Genomic DNA, 17729 nt, shown 5'->3' on the forward strand with positions numbered 1-17729 from the left:
AGAGGTGCACTCGGTCTGGGAAGCCAGAGTGGTTTGTCACCTGCTGTGCAGGTCTGCAGCCACCTGATTCCCTGGGCTTCCAGTTCTGCCTTGGTACAAGGTGATCATTGATGAATGTAGCCCTTCTGACCTCACCCCCATGGCTCTGAGGTTCTTCAGCTTTGCTCCCAGACCCCTCAGAGTGGAGGGGAGCCTCAGTACTCTCAGGCAGGAATGTCAGTAATTTCAGGGCTGCTCCAGCAAAGCTCCATTCACCCTCCAAACTTGTTTTTCAGGCTCAGTATTTTATCACTTCCCTTTGTTCTTCCCACTGTCTCCAAGCCTCACACCTTTCCCAGGGACCCACGATGGGGAAGAAAGGAAGACAGGGGTCTCTGGAACAATGAAGCACACTGCAGGGATAATCCAAAAGGATCCTGGAGAGGATAACTCAGAGGAGAGCTCAGACCTGGAGGGGTGAAGCTTCCTCCTCCTGGGGAGAGGCAGCTAGTGAAATGGAAAGGAGGCCACACAGCCGGCGTCTCCCTGACTACAGGATCTGACTACAGAAGCCCTCAGATGCTTCAGGTCAAGGCACTTAACTCACTGTACCTCAGTTTCCTTTTGTCTGAGGGCTGCCAAGGTTCTGCAGGTCAAGTGCTGAGCAAGGACTCTGGGAGACACCAAGGACACAGCAATGGACAATCCTACCGGACCCTCGAGGAGTTTCCATTCCCCACCAACTCCGAGCTTATTAAGAGGACCCAAGTGGAATGGAGGGTGTCAAGAGGGCCACACCACTGCTCAGCATGCTCCGTGCTCTCACTCAAAGACATGGCTTTTACAGGCCCGGGGATTTAGCTCAGTGGTTCTGGTGCCTGCCTCAAAAGCACAAGGTCCCAAGTTTGATCCCCGGTACCAAAAAAAAAGACACAGCGTTTGTTTTTTTTGTTTTTGGTACCGGAGATCGAACTCGGGACCTTACGCTTGCGGGGCAGGCGGTGGAACCACTGAGCTAAATCCCAAGCCCTAAGACACAGCTTTTAACCTTGGATATTAACAACAGCTAACCAGGAACCCCTTGGAGCTGGGCCCCAGCTAGCGGCAGCCCTGGGAAGGCTGGAGGGAACTGTGTTCACAGTCTCAGGCTTCTCCAACACTGGCCACCATTGAGTCATTTAGCCACAACTGCATCTCTCCACCCTGATTTTCCCCATCACTCCTGCTGTGCAATGGCAGGGTGGCCCTGGGCACTCTGGAATGCACACACACGCACACACACACACACACTTGGGAGTTGTGTTAGTGACACACTGAGTTTGAGGTCAGAGGGTTTCTATCTTTGTGGTCCATTGCTTCCACAGACAGATGGGTTCTTTTTTTTTTCTTGTGGTTTTTCTTGAGACAGGAGTTTGCTATGTAGTTTGGCCTGGCCTTAAATTCACTTTGTAACCCAGGCTGCCCTCAAACTCAGGGTGATCCTCCTGCCTCAGCCTCCCAAGTGCTTGATTCCAGGCATGTGCCATCACGCCCAGCACAGGTAGGTTCTTGCTAACCCTCTTGGTGTGGGCATAACCCCCAGCACTGCAAGCAACTAAGTAAATAAATAAAACGTGTAAATCATTGGAGCTCTTTTCTCACTCTAAATATTCACTTATAATTGTAAGACTGGATTCACAATCTTGTACTATTTATCACAAAGATGACCCTCAAGTTGCATAAGCTTCAGAATGCCATAAATCCTGGACCAAACCTGCAGCCACTGTCAATGGGCAGTGGGCAGTTACAATAGGCCAGGATCTAAATCCCTCTGTGTGGACTATCTTATTTAATTCTCAATCAACCTACTGAAGCAAATAGGGGTTGGATCATTTATTCTACATAATAAATCTTTTGTGTATGTGTGTGGTACCAGGGATCGAACTCAAGACCTTGCACTTATGAGGCAGGCATAGCACCACTGAGCTAAATCCCTGGCCCTCTACACAACAAATCTTTTTCTGCAGGGTTGTAGCTAGGATTCAAAATTCTTCACACAGAATGCAAGCCAATAATTCACTGGGTAATCTCTGTGAGCCCGTTTGCCCATATTTAAAGTTGAAGGGATACTGAGGCTGTAGCTTGGTGGCACTTGCCTAGCATGTTCAAGACTCTGACTACAGTCCCAGGCACCAATAAATAAATAAATATCAAAGGAGGAGAAAGAAATTTAAACATTTGTCCGCATGTAGGATATCTGAGAAGATACACACACTACTGGTAATAATGGCTGCCTGTGTGGTGGGAACTGGGGTGCTTGTGATGATTAATTTTATTAATCATCTTTATTGGGCTAAGGGTTACCCACTTAAATGGTGAAACACTATTTCTGGATGTGTGTCCAGGAGGGCACCTCCCCATGAGATTACATTTGAATCAGTGGCCTGATTAAAGAAGATGCCCTTACCAATGTGAGCTGGTATCATCTTATCTGCTAAGAGGCTAAACAGAACAAAGAGGAGGCCGGGTATGGTGGTGCACACTTGCAATCCCAGCACTCAGGAGGGTGAGGCAGGAGGATCACAGTGAGTTCAAGGCCAGCCTGAACTACATAGCAAGCCCCTGTCTCAAAAAAAAAAAAAAAAAAAAAAAATTAAAATAAATAAATAATAGAATAGGCAGAGGAAGAATGCTCCTCTTGTGCCTGACATGCCTGACATCCATTTCGTCTTGTCCTTGATCATCTGCACTCCCGATTTTAGGCTTCAGACTCAGTCTGGGGCTATGCCATTGGTCCACTGGGGTTCTAGCCCTTGGGTTTGCAGTTGAACTACACCACCAGCTTTCCTGGTTTTCTAGCATGCAGACAGCAAACTGGGACATCTTAACCCCTCACAATAAATCTCTATATCTATGCATGTCCTATCTGTTCTGTTTCTCTAGAGAGCCCTGACTAATACAGGATAAGAGGAAGACATATTCCTCTTGTACTTTCAAGTTGGGCGGGGGGGGGGGGGGGGTTGGTTGGTTATTTGAGACAGGGTCTCACTATGTAATTCAGACTGGCCTTGGAATCACAGCAATCCTGCCTCAGCCTCCCGAGTACCGGGAAGCATGCACCAGCACAACCGGCACATTCAAGTTTTTATATGTATGTGTGTGTGTGTGTGTGTGTGTGTGTGTGTGTGCACGTGCGTGTGTTTGGTACCGGGGATCAAACTCGGGACCTTGTGCTTGCAAGGCAGGCGCTGGAACCACTGAGCTAAATCCCCGGCCCTCATTCAAGTTTTTAAACAAGTTAATATAAGAAAATTACTTGGCACAGTGCCTGGTATATGTTAAGTGCTCAATAAAAACTAACTATTGGGGGGCCGGGGATTTAGCTCAGTGGCTCTACCGCCTGCCTTGCAAGCTAAGGACCCAAGTTCAATCCCCGGTACCAAAAAAAAACACAAAAAAACTAACTAGTGGGGCCGGGGATTTAGCTCAGTGGTTTCGCCGCCTGCTACGCAAGCGCAAGGACCCAAGTTAGATCCCTGGTACCAAAAAAAAAACCCAAAACAACTAACTATTGCTATTAGTTATTGTTATTGTCAATTCATTAACTCAATTAATTACACAGAGAGGTGGCACCTGATGTCTAAAGTCCTGTCCAGCTGGACTTTGTGTTTGTTTTAGATAACAGCATCCAGAACTTAGTAGTGCCAGGAGCTGCCATGTACTACTGCAAGTAATACTCTCTTGGAGGTAGAACTAGTCTCATTTCCATTTTGCAGATATGGAAACAAAAGTACAGAGAGTTTAAATAACGTCCTTGTAATTTACCACAGCCAATGTGGGACATACAGGATCAACCCTCAGGCTGGGTGACTCTGAAGCCAGAACGCAGAATGGTCTCCACAGACTGCCCTGCCAGAGGCGACTGGAGGCCCCAGCACTCCTCCCCACTTGGTGTGCACATCGCTGATGAACTTCAGGGGCAGCTCAACAGTTGCCACAGAGCCAGGAATGGGGTACAAGAATGCTGTCACTGCAGATGTGACAGGAGCAGGACCATCTTGCAGGACTTACTGACCAACCAGAAGTTACAAGGAAAGAAAAGCAAACGTGGAAGAGGGAGGGAAGGAACGTGTGTGGAGCACCCGCTGTAGACATCCAATAACAGCTTAGCCGTTTCTCACAGAACCTTCCCAAGCGCTGCGCAAGGGAGATGCTACCCCCCTGCTCCCAGCCTCCTCACTGGGCACACAGGCAGGGACAGTTCATGAAGCTCCCTTTGGCTTGAGGTTCCCTGAGAACAAAGGGCACCTCCCAGCAGCCCTCCCTCCCTCCCTCTGCACTTCCAGGTCTCCCTCGGGGCTCCGGCAGCCTGAAGCAAACTCATCTACGCAGCACAGCTCTCCTCTGCAGCCCATTCTAGTGGAGAGTATTTGGGGACAGGTCTCAGGAGCTCTCCTGAGTCTGTAAAGCAAAGCAGGGATTCCTTCCCCGAAGGGAGAGGGAGATTGATCAGCTCAGGAGTTGTGCAGCACATGATGCCATAGGCCCAGGACTCCAGAGACCCCTGCCTGGGGTGAATCTGTGTAGTATCTGCACTCATTTCAGGAGCACTAAGCCCATCTGTTTGAAGCACTTGCCACCTGTGCCCCTGGGTGTCCTTGCACCTGCCTGTTTTGGAGGTAGAAATAAGGTGGTCCACACAAGTCTTGGGCTGTTCAGGGCTTTCTGCAACAGCTGCCTAATAAAAGTCTTGCCACATCAGAGCTGTGTGACCTTGAGCAAAACACATGACCTCTCTGACTCACAGTTTCCTTAGCTGTAAAATAAGGATTAAGACTTGATAAATGTTTGTGTAATAAAGGATGACTATCCTCATTGCTAAATTGCGAGTATCCTGAAGAGAGGTACAGTTTGACCTCCAAGGAACATTCCTAACAAGGTGTTCTACTGCAGAGAAGGGGCTAACTTCAGACAGAACTGGAGAATATAAAACAGCATAGGCTCTGGGTCATCCAGACCTGGATTCAAATCCTGTTGCTGCCACTAATTTCCCACCAGGGAACCTTGTGGGCTTAGCTATTACACTTAGAATAACTACACCTCCAGGTCCCCAGGGTTGCAAAACTCTAGGGGCAGCTATTGCCGCCAGGTGTTCCTAGAGTGAGGAACACAGAAGCCCGGATTGCAAAAAGGAGTTGTGCAGGGCTTCAAGAAATACAGACAAATACAGGTTAGAAAAGGCATCAATTAAAGACACTTACATCATATAACAGCAGACTGGGGACCCAAAAGACTACTTGAAAGCTTAAAGAATGTTGCTAATATGCAAAGATAATACCACAAAGTTATATTTCCAAACTCCTTCCTTTTCTGGTTGTTCCAGGAAAGGTTTTAGGAGCCTCCTTTTTTATTTTTCATTGTGAATGTGGAAGTGGTTCCATTAGCAAAGGTATATGAATTTTTAAAAATCCCTCTCCCTTTAAAAATGGTCTATTCACTTAAATAAATCTTAATCTTCATTTTATATTGATAAGCTGCAGAGCTGACAGTTTCTGGAGTGTTTTTTCTTTTTTCTTTTAAAACTGTCTTGTCATTCTAAGAACTGGATGTTTTTGGCAAATGCCCTACTGAGGGACATGGGTCTCTGTATGGTGAACAAATAATATGCAGTGACCACTGCTACGGACTCCAAAGATGGGTCGCTGCACTCCTGCGGGCAGGGAGGCTGAGCGGCCTCTGCAAACCTTGGAGGTTTAAGGAGCCACCGTCTCCACCCAGGGCCCACAAGCCAAATGGCCACCTTCTACCCTAGACGTTTGTAGCAAACAAGTTCTGATTTTCTCTGCGAACATCCTGCCTTTCTAGGCCCTCAATGAGCGGTTCACGGACCTCCAAGAGCTGTATTATTTATTTAACCTCCATCTGCCTGAGAAGATGGATTGGGGCAACCACACACAGGAAGAAAAAGGTCCAGTTGAGATGAAGCAGAGAGAAACAAACGTTGGGGTGACAGAGAAAGGGACAGAATGCCAAGGCCCTGCTCTTCGCCTTGCCTCTTCTGAGTCAAGCCCTGGCAGGCCTCTTGGATCTCCAGCGGACTCTTTTTCCTTATCTGTGAAAGGGGGATGAAAACCTCTCCTGTCCACCTCCAGAGAGGTGTTTCTTCCCTGCTACCCTTGCCCGACCAGAGAACTGCTGCCACTGCCACCCAGCCCCTGACTTACACGGCTGTAGGGGCCAGGGATTTAGCTCAGTGGTTCCGCTGCCTGCCTCCCAAGCACAAGGTCCGGAGTTTGATCCCCGGTACCAAAAAAAAAATCACCACTGAAATTTGGGCTGGGGATTTAGCTCAGTGGTTCCGGCGCCTGCCTCGCAAGCGCAAGGTCCCAAGTTCAATACCAGATAACAACAACAACAACAAAAATACACGGCTGTAATCATGACCTCGAAGAGCAGGGCCTGCAAACTCCTGTGCCTGATGTCGGAGTAAATGAAAGAAGAGGAACAGACACTGTCAGACGCTCTCCTTCTGCCAGCTATGAGCTTCACCATGCTGCTTCCAACGGCCCACAGCTCCCCACTCTGGGGATCAAACTCAGGGCCTTCAAATGCTAAGGAAGTGCTCTACCACTAAGCTATATCTCCCTGCCCCTGATACGATATGCATTTCATATACCAGCCCTAAGTGCTTTGCATTTATCACTTATGTAATCTTCAGTCCATATCCTGTGAGATGGCATTATTATACCCATTTTACAGAAAAGGAAACTGAGATAAAGGTGAAATAACCTGCTTAACTTTTGTATATAAGGAGGGGGAGGGGGTGGAAGGGAGGGAGGGGAATGGGAAAAAAAGAAGCAAGATATGTCATGTACAGATTCAAATTATCTATGATGCATATTATCATTATGAATATCTAAAATGTACCAATAAATGTTTTGCTTCAAAAAAAAAAAAAAAAGAAAGAAAGAAAGGACCTGCCTAAGGTCATATTAGAAAGAGCTACAGGGCCGGGGATTTAGCTCAGTGGTTTCACCACCTGCTTTACGTAAGCACAAGGACCCGAGTTCGATCCCCGGCACCAAAAAAAAAAAAAAAAAAAAAAAAAGAAAGAGCTACAGATAGGATTTTGTTTTCTTTTGTGGTACTAGAAATTAAACCCAGGGCCTGCACAATGAGCTGCATGCCAAGCCCTTTTTATTTTTTATTTTATGACAGGGTCTCCCTAAGTTTCCCACAGATTTTTTTTCTTTTTTTTTTGGTGGTACCAGGGATGAACAGAGGGCCATGTGCATGCTAGGCAAGCGCTCTATCAACGAGCTGCATCCTCAGCCCAGAAAGCTGATTTCAAAACAAGTTTTGTCTACTGTAAGGCCTGAGCTCTGAACCACTGAACTCCTCTGACTGCTGTGCTACATTTCAGCCTCTCCTTGGAGGGGAGTCAAGAACTTGGGCTGAAAAGTCACCCAACATGTGGGATGAGGAGGAAGAAATAGGAGAAGAAAAGCTTTAAGCACAAATTTGTTCAGTGAAAAACTGAAAACAGTCCAAATACCCCAAGGAGAAAATGGTTACACAAATGATGGTTTGGGGAATCCTACCCTGCAGTTATAAACAATAATTAGAAAGCCTAGAGAGAAACACAGGAAAATATCTATAATGTAATGCTGAGAGGAAAAAAAAAGCCAGACACAAAATCATATCAATCACAAAGCTGGCAAGAGTCATACCTACAGTTGAATCCGAGCTCTACTATGATCACACAGCCCTTCCGAGCCTCAGCTTCTTTTTTTTTTTTTGGTACCCGAGATTGAACTCGGGTCCTTGCGCTTGCACAGCAGGCAGGGAAACCACTGAGCTAAATCCCCGGCCATTCAGCTTCTTCATCAACGCAGTGGGGATAATTCCTTCCTTCTAGAGTTATTGCAAAGATTCAATGAAAAATATGTAAAAGATTTAGCACATGCTAGGTGTGGCACACGCCCATAATCCCAGCTACTCAGGAGACTGAGCAGAAGGATCACAAGTTCAAGCTCAGCCTGGACAACTTAGCGAGAACCAATCTCAAAAACTCAAAAGGGGGCCAGGGATTTAGCTCAGTGGCACCGCGCCTGCCTTGCAAGCGCAAGGTCCCAAGCTCCATCCCCAGTGGGGCGGGGGGGATAAAAAGGGGATGTGGCTCAAAGACAGAGGCGTTGCCTACCATGTGGGACAAATGGGAGGGAGGCCCTGGGCTCTATCCACAGTACTACCAAAAAAAAGAAAAAAGTGATATGCTTCAGACCCACTCACCTTATGTGCATCTGTGCAGGGAAAAAGATGAAAATAAATTCCAAGCAAAAGCCAGGGTCATTTTAGAGACAGGAAGATTATGGACGGTCTTTTTTATTTCATTTAAGACTGGAACAGGGCAGGGGATTTAGGTCAGTGGTTCCAGCGCCTCCCTCACAAGCGCAAGGTTCCAAGTTTGATCCCCGGTACCAAAAAGAAAAAAAAGACTAGAACACAAGGGATGTGATGGTGCATGTGTATGGGAGGCTGAGGCAGGAGACTGCAAGTCTGAGCCCAGCCTGGGCAATTTAGGGATTTAAAGCAAGACCCTGTCTCTACATTTTTAAAAACTAAAAAAAAAAAAACTAAAAAGGGCTGGGGTTGTAGCTCAGTGGGAAGGCCCCAGGTCCAAACTCCAGTACCAGGAAAAAAAAAAAAATTACACAGCTGGAGAGATGTAGCTCAGGAGCAGGGATGTGGAAAGGGAGTGAGAGTAGAAGTAAAAACCTCTTAACAAAACATACAAACAAAAATATATAAATGAGGGCTTTGTCTAGAATACTAAAAGCAAACAAATTTCCTCTAAGCCACGGCCCGGCCATTGGCACTGGGGCTGAGAGGTGCTGATGAGATCTGCTCCTCTTGGGGCAATTAACACAGAAATCAGAAAGGCCGAGCCTCCACAACAGCCTGGCCCCAAGTTCACAGAACTCTTCCGCTGTGCCTGTTACCTGTTTTCTCAATGACATCTTCCACAGAAAACAAGGGCAGGGAGTGGTGAGGTAGCTGGGCTAGAAGATGAAAGGCAGATTCAAAATTTGAAACCACTATAATTAGCATTTTGCACCCACACTCAGAGGCGCTTGAAGAGCTTTCGCACCCAGTCCGAACCGTTACACACTTCAGCCACCCCACAGCCTGCCCATTACAAGATGTCCACACGCCCCAGAGCCTGCCTCTCACCCTGAAGCATGCATGCAGCCTGTGGGCTCTACCTTCCCAGGGCAGGAGCCAGGCTCACAGGCCGGGTGCAGCAGCTGGGCTGTTCAGCCAGAGGCTGAGGACTTCGGCGGGACTTGATTTGTTCCTGGACAGTTATTATGGAGACAAGCTCCATTATTTTCATTTTATAGAAGCAACAGAAGCGGAGGCATAGTGGGCCTCAGGCAGAGAAACAAAAGTTAAGGTGAAGGGGAGAAGGGGCCTAGAGGGGACCCCTCGGAGGCACATGGTGCCCACTGAACCATGCTGCCAGGGAGGGCGAGCGAGAGCAGGGAGACAGACGTCCCTTCCCCAGTTTAGCCCCCTTTTCCTCTCCAATAACAACAGCGGGTGTTATAAGGGTTTCCTGCACATCAGGAACCATGCTAAATATGTGACACACATCATCTTACTTCTTCCTTCCAACGACCCTATCGCTTAGGCTCCCTTATGATGGCATCTGACAGAGGAGGAAACCGAGGCTCAGAGCTGACATGACTCGCCAAGCTGGGAAAGTGGTGGCAAAAGCACCAAACCCAGGTCTATCCGACCAGAGTCCAAGCTCCCAATCGCGCATTCTTTCTCCTTTTCGTCCCCCGTTCACTGCTTCTCTGTGTATCCCAAAGGCTCTCTGCTCTCCTCTCCTTCACCCCAAGCAGGCCCCCGACCTTCTGGGGAGGTTGGGGTCACTCGGGAGTCTGACCTGGGGCCAGTGAGGCCCCACAGGTGGAGGAGGCCCGGCTTCTGAGATCTGTCTACAACCGGAAACTTCCGTGCTGCCTGCAATCAATCCAAGCCTCCCTTCCTTTGTGATTTCACCCTGGAGCAAGGGCTCCAGCATGACTCATCGCCAGGCCTACAGGAGCCTCCTCTGGAGACTGGAGGTGACCTTGGCCCGGCACTCACATCCGGTGCCTGTTTTCCCGTTTGTCAAGTGGGCAGCCCCGGCCTCCCACTGAGCCTGCCGTGGACTCTGCGTGAACACAAAGCATGTGGAAAATAATTTTGAAAACTGAATGCAAAATACTGACAATTCCCTACTCTAACCCATATCCCACATTCCAAGTGGGTACCTAACTCCTCTTCAATCAGAACTCTGCCTGTGGGAGGGAGTCCATGGGCACTATGGTAGCCTTCTTGGTGTCTGGTTGACCAGGAATACTGGAAAAAAGCAAGGCGACAGGAAGAGCAAATCTTCTCCAACTGTAGTTACTCCTTCAGCTCCCCCATCACCCCTTACAAGCACTTAATATTAATAACAGCCAACATAAGCCCTGATTATGTGTATACGTCATATATTTTTTTCTCATTTTATTCCTTTATGAGTAAAATAAGGTTCAGATCAGTTGATCACAGAAACTTAAAGGTTACTCAGCTAGTAGCTGTCAAAGCCAGAGTCAAGGGCCAGGGATTTAGGTCAGTGGTTCCGGCACCTGCTTCACAAGTGCAAGGTCCCAAGTTCGATCCCCAGTACCAAAAAAAAAAAGTCAGAGTCAAGATCTAAGATTAGCCTGTACCACACTGCACTGTCCTCACTGAATTTTAAAGCTATAGCACTCTTCAGCCACCTGCCCACTTCATTTTTCTACATAGTTCCTGTGCTGTTCAGGAAGAGATTTCATGCCAAGAGCCTCCCTTCTCCAGGTAAGTCAGTCCATGTGAGCAGTGTTTGGCCACTGCTATCTATAGTCCTTCACTGCCTAGAAGAATGCCTGACATGTAGGGGTTAATCAATATTTTGGCCAAAACAAATTTATTTGGGCAAAAGTTTTCATCAGCCATTTTTTGGTTTGTTTTTTGAGAGAGGGTCTTACTTTGTGGCTGAGGGTGGCCTTGAACTCACTATGTAGCCCAGGCTGGCCTCGAACTCACAACAATCCTCCTGCCTCAGGTTCCCAAGTGCTGGGATTATAGGCGTGCACCAATATACACAGCTTCGTCAGCCTTTTTTTTTTTTTTTTTTTGGTACTGGGGATAGAACTCAGGACCTTGTGCTTTTGAGGCAGGTGCCAGAACCACTGAGCTAAATCCCTGGCCCTGTCAGCCATTTTTGAACATCCCTTCTGCTAGGCTATAAATTCAACAGCACATTATTCACTTTTGTCCCACCACCCCTCAAAGCTAGCATTTACAGAAATACTTTGAACATAAGATACCTTTACAGAACTGGTTTTGGAAGATGCTGTGAGGGTAGCCTGCTGTTTGGGGAATTTACCTTCCTTTCCCCACAGGAAACAACCACTTAGTGGAAACTGTCTTCAGAAGGCTGGCAAGGGCTGGCCCCTACTCAAATTGTCTTGGGTTCAGCTCCCGTTCCTGCTCCATGAGGCTCGTGGCCAGGCCAGCCGCACAGACTCCAGAGGAAAGCAACCCCACTTCACCTGTGTCTGCTGTGTTCTGACTCACACTTCCCCGGGCTGTGGGACGGGGTTCGGTGTGTGGCTTCATAAACTCTGCTGAGCAACAGGCTGAGCGGGTGGTTGGAAATGATACAGAAAAAGGGGATCTAATTAAGCAGAGTAGATGACAGCGTCAGGAAGAAAATGTAAGCAAGTGGCAATTTGGATATTGGCCTGCAAATAAAAGAGAAGACTGTCATTTTTCTCCTCTGGCTCCCATTTGCCCTATAAATCTCAGTTCACTAATCCATGCGTTTTAATTATCGCTGTATAATATGGCAAGCTGTGTTGCACCTATCATGGGGAAATTAAAACAAAGGAGGGGGCAGAGGGATTCAGGCTACCTGGGTCTCCCATCCCTCTTGTTTACACTAATCTGAAGGTGTTTTTCCCCCTTCTGCCATAGATACAACATGAGGTTTTCTAGCATCAAACATATTACCTCCCCCAACTCACTGAAAGGAACTTCAGATCCTGTGCTCTGTCAGCCAAGCTACTCAGGAGACAGGAGTCATCTTCGCTGCTGTGGACACTTAATTCTCAAGAAACCCAAAGATCCAGATCCTGAACTAAATACCAGCTCCAGTTCTAAAAGGAGAGTCCCTCCAGTAGGAAGCAGCACGAAGATTAAGACTGAAATTTGAATAGCACCTTTTCTACCTACCAGCTGTGTGGCCTTGCACACAAATCACTTAATCTCTCCCAGCCTTATACTTCAAATAATACAGTGATAACACTGACCCAGGTGTGGTGGCACATGTCTGTGATCACAGCACTGGGGAGGCTGAGGCAGGAGGATCACCACTAGTTCAAAGCCAGCCTGGACTAATACTGAGTTCAAGGCCAGCTTGAAGTACATGGTGAGATCCTGTGTCAAAAGAAAAAGACAAAAATAGTGACAACAGGATTCAACTTATAACAACATAAAGCACTTAGCACGGTGCCCAGTACATGAGTGCTACGTAACACACTCTTGTCTCTGGCCTTTTATCTTTGCCATTCCAAACTCTGAACAAGCTTCTTCCTGAAAGGTGTGTGGCTTACTCCTTCCCTTCTCCCTCATCACTGCACCTTCCTCACCATCCTAAATAAATCAGCACCTTCTACCCCTGTGAACAAACCTCACTCTTCACTTTTGTCCATAGCCACACCTCGGCATATATTACACACACACATGTATGTGCATATATTTGTGGGTATACGTCTATTTACACAGATATACATATGCCTTGTTTACATGTATAATAGCTATTTATTTATGGTAGGAGGGTCCTTGCTCACCTAAAAGGTAATTCCAAGGCACAGCTTTTGTTTTCTTGACTGCTGTATCTGACACCTGTAACAGTGCTGCTTGGCATGTAATGAATGTTTAATAAATATTAACTGAATGAATGAACAGAAGCTATTCTTCCTGTAATGACTGGAAGGGTCATCAGAGACCAAAGTTCTTCATGGGCCAGGAAAAGGAGAGCAGGACATATCAGATGACCTGCCCTCAGGTCATCTGAGAGGTGGAGGAAGGGCCTGAGTCCTGGTGTCGCTGCTCTGCCATGGCCAGCCTGCTGGGAGCCAGAGCCCAGCGGGGTGGCAGGCTGGTGCTGGGGCTCCACATGAGGGCTAGAAAGGAGCTGATGGCTCTCTCCCCTAGGTGCTGGGTGCCTGGGACCCCAGCGACTGGCTTTTTATAAAAGCAGAAAAGGACAGGTGGAGATCCTGAAGCCTGCTCTGGAAACCCATCAACAAATGTGCTCAGAGCTGAGGGGAACTGCAGCAGCACAAGGAGCCAAAGGCACTGCATTTCCCTCTAAAATCCACGGCCATCAAGGACCAGCTCAGCTTTCTGCACTGATGGAAGGCAAGCAACTGGATGACTTTCTTTTGTACAGACACAGGGGTCTCTGGGGACAAATCTCACCCCAGCTCCATCATTCCTAGGTGTACAACCTTGCTTGTTACCAAGTTTCATTCTTTCTTTCTTTTTCCTGGTACTGGGGATTGAACCCAGAGCCTTTGCACTGCGCCACATCCCCAGCCTTTTTTATTTTTTTATTTTTTTGCTTTACCGTGGATGGAACTCAGGACCTTGCACTTACAAGACAGGCGTGGCGCCCCTGAGCTAAATCCCCGGCCCTCTTTTATTTTTTAGTTTGAGATAAGGTCTGGCTAAACTGCCAGGGCTGTGCTTGAACTCAGGATCCTCCTGCCTCAGCATCCCGGAATGCTGGGATTACAGACAGGTGCCACCACGCCAGCTCCAGCTTTTTGACTCTTAGGATCAAATGAGAAAACACAGGTACAGCATTTGGCACAGCACATGACACTGCAAGTACAGGATAGCTTTAGCTTTGATATATGACACCACTAATATGCAAAGTCACCCCATGAACCTCACCAGCTCTTACCATTGCCCCCTAGAGCTGGGAATCTGAACACAGGGTCTGCCACAGAAAGGGGGCAGCGCCAGGGAGGTTCTTAAAGGACCCCACTTTCCCACCCATGAAGAGTGGAAAGAACTCCGGTTCCACACTAGGCTCAAGCACGCATAATCATTCCGGCCTCACGTGGCCGAAACAAGGCAGATTCCAGCAGGAATGTATCAGCCCCCCAGGTCTCTATTCCCCCAGGGAGGTCCCTGGAGTTGGGGAGACAACTGCAAACATCCTGTGCTCCCTTCCCCACCTGTTCCACCACCCCAGTGAAAAAGTTTATTAAGGAACTATCCCACCAGTAATCAGAACGTGATGACTAAATGAGCCCGGAGTCTTCCACTCTGGACCTTAGTCTCTTCATCCCTATAAAAAGAACAGCAGCGTCTACCTCTCGGGATAAAGGCAAGGTTTAATTCGGTTCAAGCACTGTGCCTAGGACATCTGCTACTGCTTTTAATATTCTAGAAGCCTAGTGAAGCCAATACTGGAATAAGCATTAATTGCTTCAGAAGAACACTCTGTACAGCAGACGGCTCTTCTCTAGACCACAGCCAGGCCAGATCCTCCGCCAGGGGCCACACTTGGCAAACAAACATCAGCCGCGCCAGAGCACCCCAAAAACCTCAGGTGAAGGGGTGAGGGCCCAGGAGAGGCGAGGGCTCAGAAAGGCACTGGTGGAACTGAGGACCAAACAGCTCTCGAGGAGGCGCTGGAAGGTGAGATGTTCCCTCGTGATTAACCTGGACCTAAGATCTGTTACTTTGAACCCCCCAATGCAAACTGCCACCTCTGGTTTGTATTTCTGGAGCGTTCCTGCAGCAGTACAGTCCGCGGGTTACCCTGGAGTGACCTGAACCTGGAAAGGGGAGTTTCCAAGAGTGGGTGACTTTCGCCTATTCAAATAGCCACCCCGGGCCTCGGTTTCTCCTCGAAAGCGCGAGCTACTGATCGCCGCCTCTGCAGGGCGGCCACTGGGGTAGACCGGGTGGCGTGCACCAGAGCGCTTCCCCGGCACCGCGCACAGCGGCCTCGTCCCCCCGGGAGCCGAGGACGGCGCGCGCACCAGCCAGGCCCTTCCCCGGCCGCGGCGGCGGGAGCGCGCGGGGGCCCGAAAGGCCCGAGGAGGCGGAGGCGGAAGCGGGGGCGGACGGAGCGCGGTGGGGATGTTTAAAGGAAATTTACAATCATTTCCTCTCTGTGGTTTGGTGACAAATCAACAACATCCTGTTCTTTTGTGAGGCTCCGGGCGCCTGCGAGGCGGGGCGGCGCTCGGCTCTTAAAGAGACACACACAGGTCCCCTCCCCCACGGCTCACCCCCACGGCGCCACCTCCAGGGGCTGCCGCCCGGGCCGCGACCCGCCTCGCGTCCCCTCCCCCGCGGACCTCCTCCCGCTCCCAGGTCGCGAGGGGATAGCGGTGGCGGCCACCCCTCTGAAGATGTCGCAACCCGGGGCCATCTCCGGCCGAGGGGGCGGCGGGGCGCCCGCCAGGAGAGTCCCTTCCCTTCCCTCCCCGACGTCGGGGCAGCGCCGCCGGGGCTTCGGACCTCCGAGTAGTTTTCATCCCCCTCCCTCCTCTCGAATTTTCCAGCCCCCCAAACTCTGTGGATTTATGGTTAAAATGTCGACGTACACACACGAGGTTTATAAAACGCCAAGGCAAGAGAGACTTCCCGAGCTGTAGGAGTAATGAGAATCAGATGGTTAGGACCAGGAAAATAAAAAATATTCAACTACCCTCCTGGGATTTCGTTCATTCTGTCATTTAATGAGTATTTTTTACTAAGTGCTGGTCACTACTCTCCTCCCACCCCCAGCAGGAACAAGACGGACACAGTCCCTGCCCCCAGGGGCGACTTAGATCTTCAAAAATAAATAAGTGAAAGAACAGGAATATTTCAGCTCTAGAAACGCTGTGATAAAAAGAGCATCCTATTCCAGTCCAGTTTGAGGAGGTGACAGAGCTGAGACCTAAGGGTGAAAGGCTCCAGTTCCAGAAGGACTAGGTCATCAGGAAAGAGTCTGCAAGCTGGATGTGCCCCACAGAGCCTAAAGGCCACTGAAAGCCATCCCCGGGGCCAAATTTCCCCAGTGGACAACCCTGGGAGGTTGGCCTTGGGGAGAGTAAGAGACCTGAGTACTGCTCTCTGACCTAAGTCACCATGCGTCCTACCTGGAAACTTCGAACATGACCACGTTCAGTAATTCTTAGTCTGGGTGCAAATCAGAACTCTCCTGACCCACTTGAGATCAAGAGTCACAGAATCCCTGCCACAGGCTGAGACACTGACATTTGGGACGGCTCCAGGAAGAGCAAGTTTAGCTTGCAGACAGGATTAAGAGGCATGCAGGCACTGAGTGCTTGGTATCCACCGTACAACATCCTAAGTAGGCAACATATACATTTCCTCTAAATTACAAGGAAAACCGCTGCCAAGTAAGATAGGTGTCATTATTTCCATTTTGCAGATAAGGAAACAGACCCAGAGAGGTTGTGCAGTTTGCTCAAGGCTGGACAACTGATAAGCAATCTCATGTGTGTATCCTCTAAGCGGGGTGGCTTTCAGGTGACAAGGAGCAAATCTCTACCCGATGAGGTTGGTAAACAGGAGAACAGCTACCAAGACAGGAGCGTGAGGTACACTAAGCCAGAAAAGTTCCTACATCTCATATGGAGGTATCAGACCAGCCTGGATGCCCAGAGTGGGGGTTCCAAATGACAGGGTCTAGCACTAAGAAGACAGCCTTTATTTCCCTCCCCATGATCCTCTTGACCATTTCAGGGATGATTTCCATAAATCTGAGGCGTTGCTTCAGCCAGAAAGAGGAACCATTTGGTAGCATAAGGAAGAGAAAGAACTTCCTGTGTACCTTAGGAATAGCCAGCCCAGAATACACTCCTCCACACTCCACACTCTCCTATATGGGGCCCGACCCTGGCCTTTCCACCCTTTGACCACTTTCCCATTTGTGCATTCCCTGAGGCAAGACCCAAAAGGGTAAGTGTAGGCTGGGATGGTTCTCTAGGCAAGTAAAGATCTATGAAAGCAAAGATTAGAAAAAAAGGAAGATGGTCCCAGCTTCTGGTGAAATAGAATGCTGCTGTTAAAAAGAGAGCTAGGGCCGGGGTTTTATTTATTTATTTATTTTTATTTTGGGGGGGGGTACCCGGGATCGAACTCGGGACCTTGCACTTGCACAGCAGGCGCCAGAACCACTGAGCTAAATCCCCAGCACCCTGGGCCAGGGTTTTAGCTCAGTGGTTCTGGCACCTGACTCAAAAGCAGAAGGTCCAGAGTTTGATCCCTGGTCCCCCCGCCCCCAAAAAAGAAGAGAGCTGTGTAAATCAGAGATGTTCATGATGTATAAGGGTCAGAATAGGATCTCACTGATACATAAACACTATGTGAGCAAGTGCTTGTAGAGGTGCATGTATACATACATCCATCAGAACTACTTAAAGACAGACTCAAACTCAGTAGTGGCAACTGTGCAGATCCTTGGCAGGAGAAGAATACAGAAAAGGGGGTTTTTTTGTGGTATACTTTTTGCTTTCTCACATTTATCTCCACAGTATTTAATTAGTATCTAAATTGTGGCCAACAGTCATGTGGATTATTTAAAGATAACGCTTGTATTTACAAATAATAATATGAACATTGAAAGGGGGACCATCAGAACCCTCCCTGGA

At 48.6% G+C, this 17729-nt stretch overlaps 1 pseudogene across 1 annotated transcript in view; it reads right to left on the reverse strand.

Moving 5' to 3' along the window:
* LOC101717212 (large ribosomal subunit protein uL30 pseudogene) overlaps positions 1-17729 on the reverse strand; it is a 185837-nt pseudogene that overhangs the window by 142759 nt on the left and 25349 nt on the right. The gene's annotated exons all lie outside the window — the stretch shown is intronic.

The sequence above is a fragment of the Heterocephalus glaber genome, unplaced genomic scaffold (assembly GCF_053883595.1).
Source record: "Heterocephalus glaber isolate CG9 unplaced genomic scaffold, H.glaber_assembly_v1.0 deba00001463, whole genome shotgun sequence".
Taxonomy (NCBI): domain Eukaryota; kingdom Metazoa; phylum Chordata; class Mammalia; order Rodentia; family Bathyergidae; genus Heterocephalus; species Heterocephalus glaber.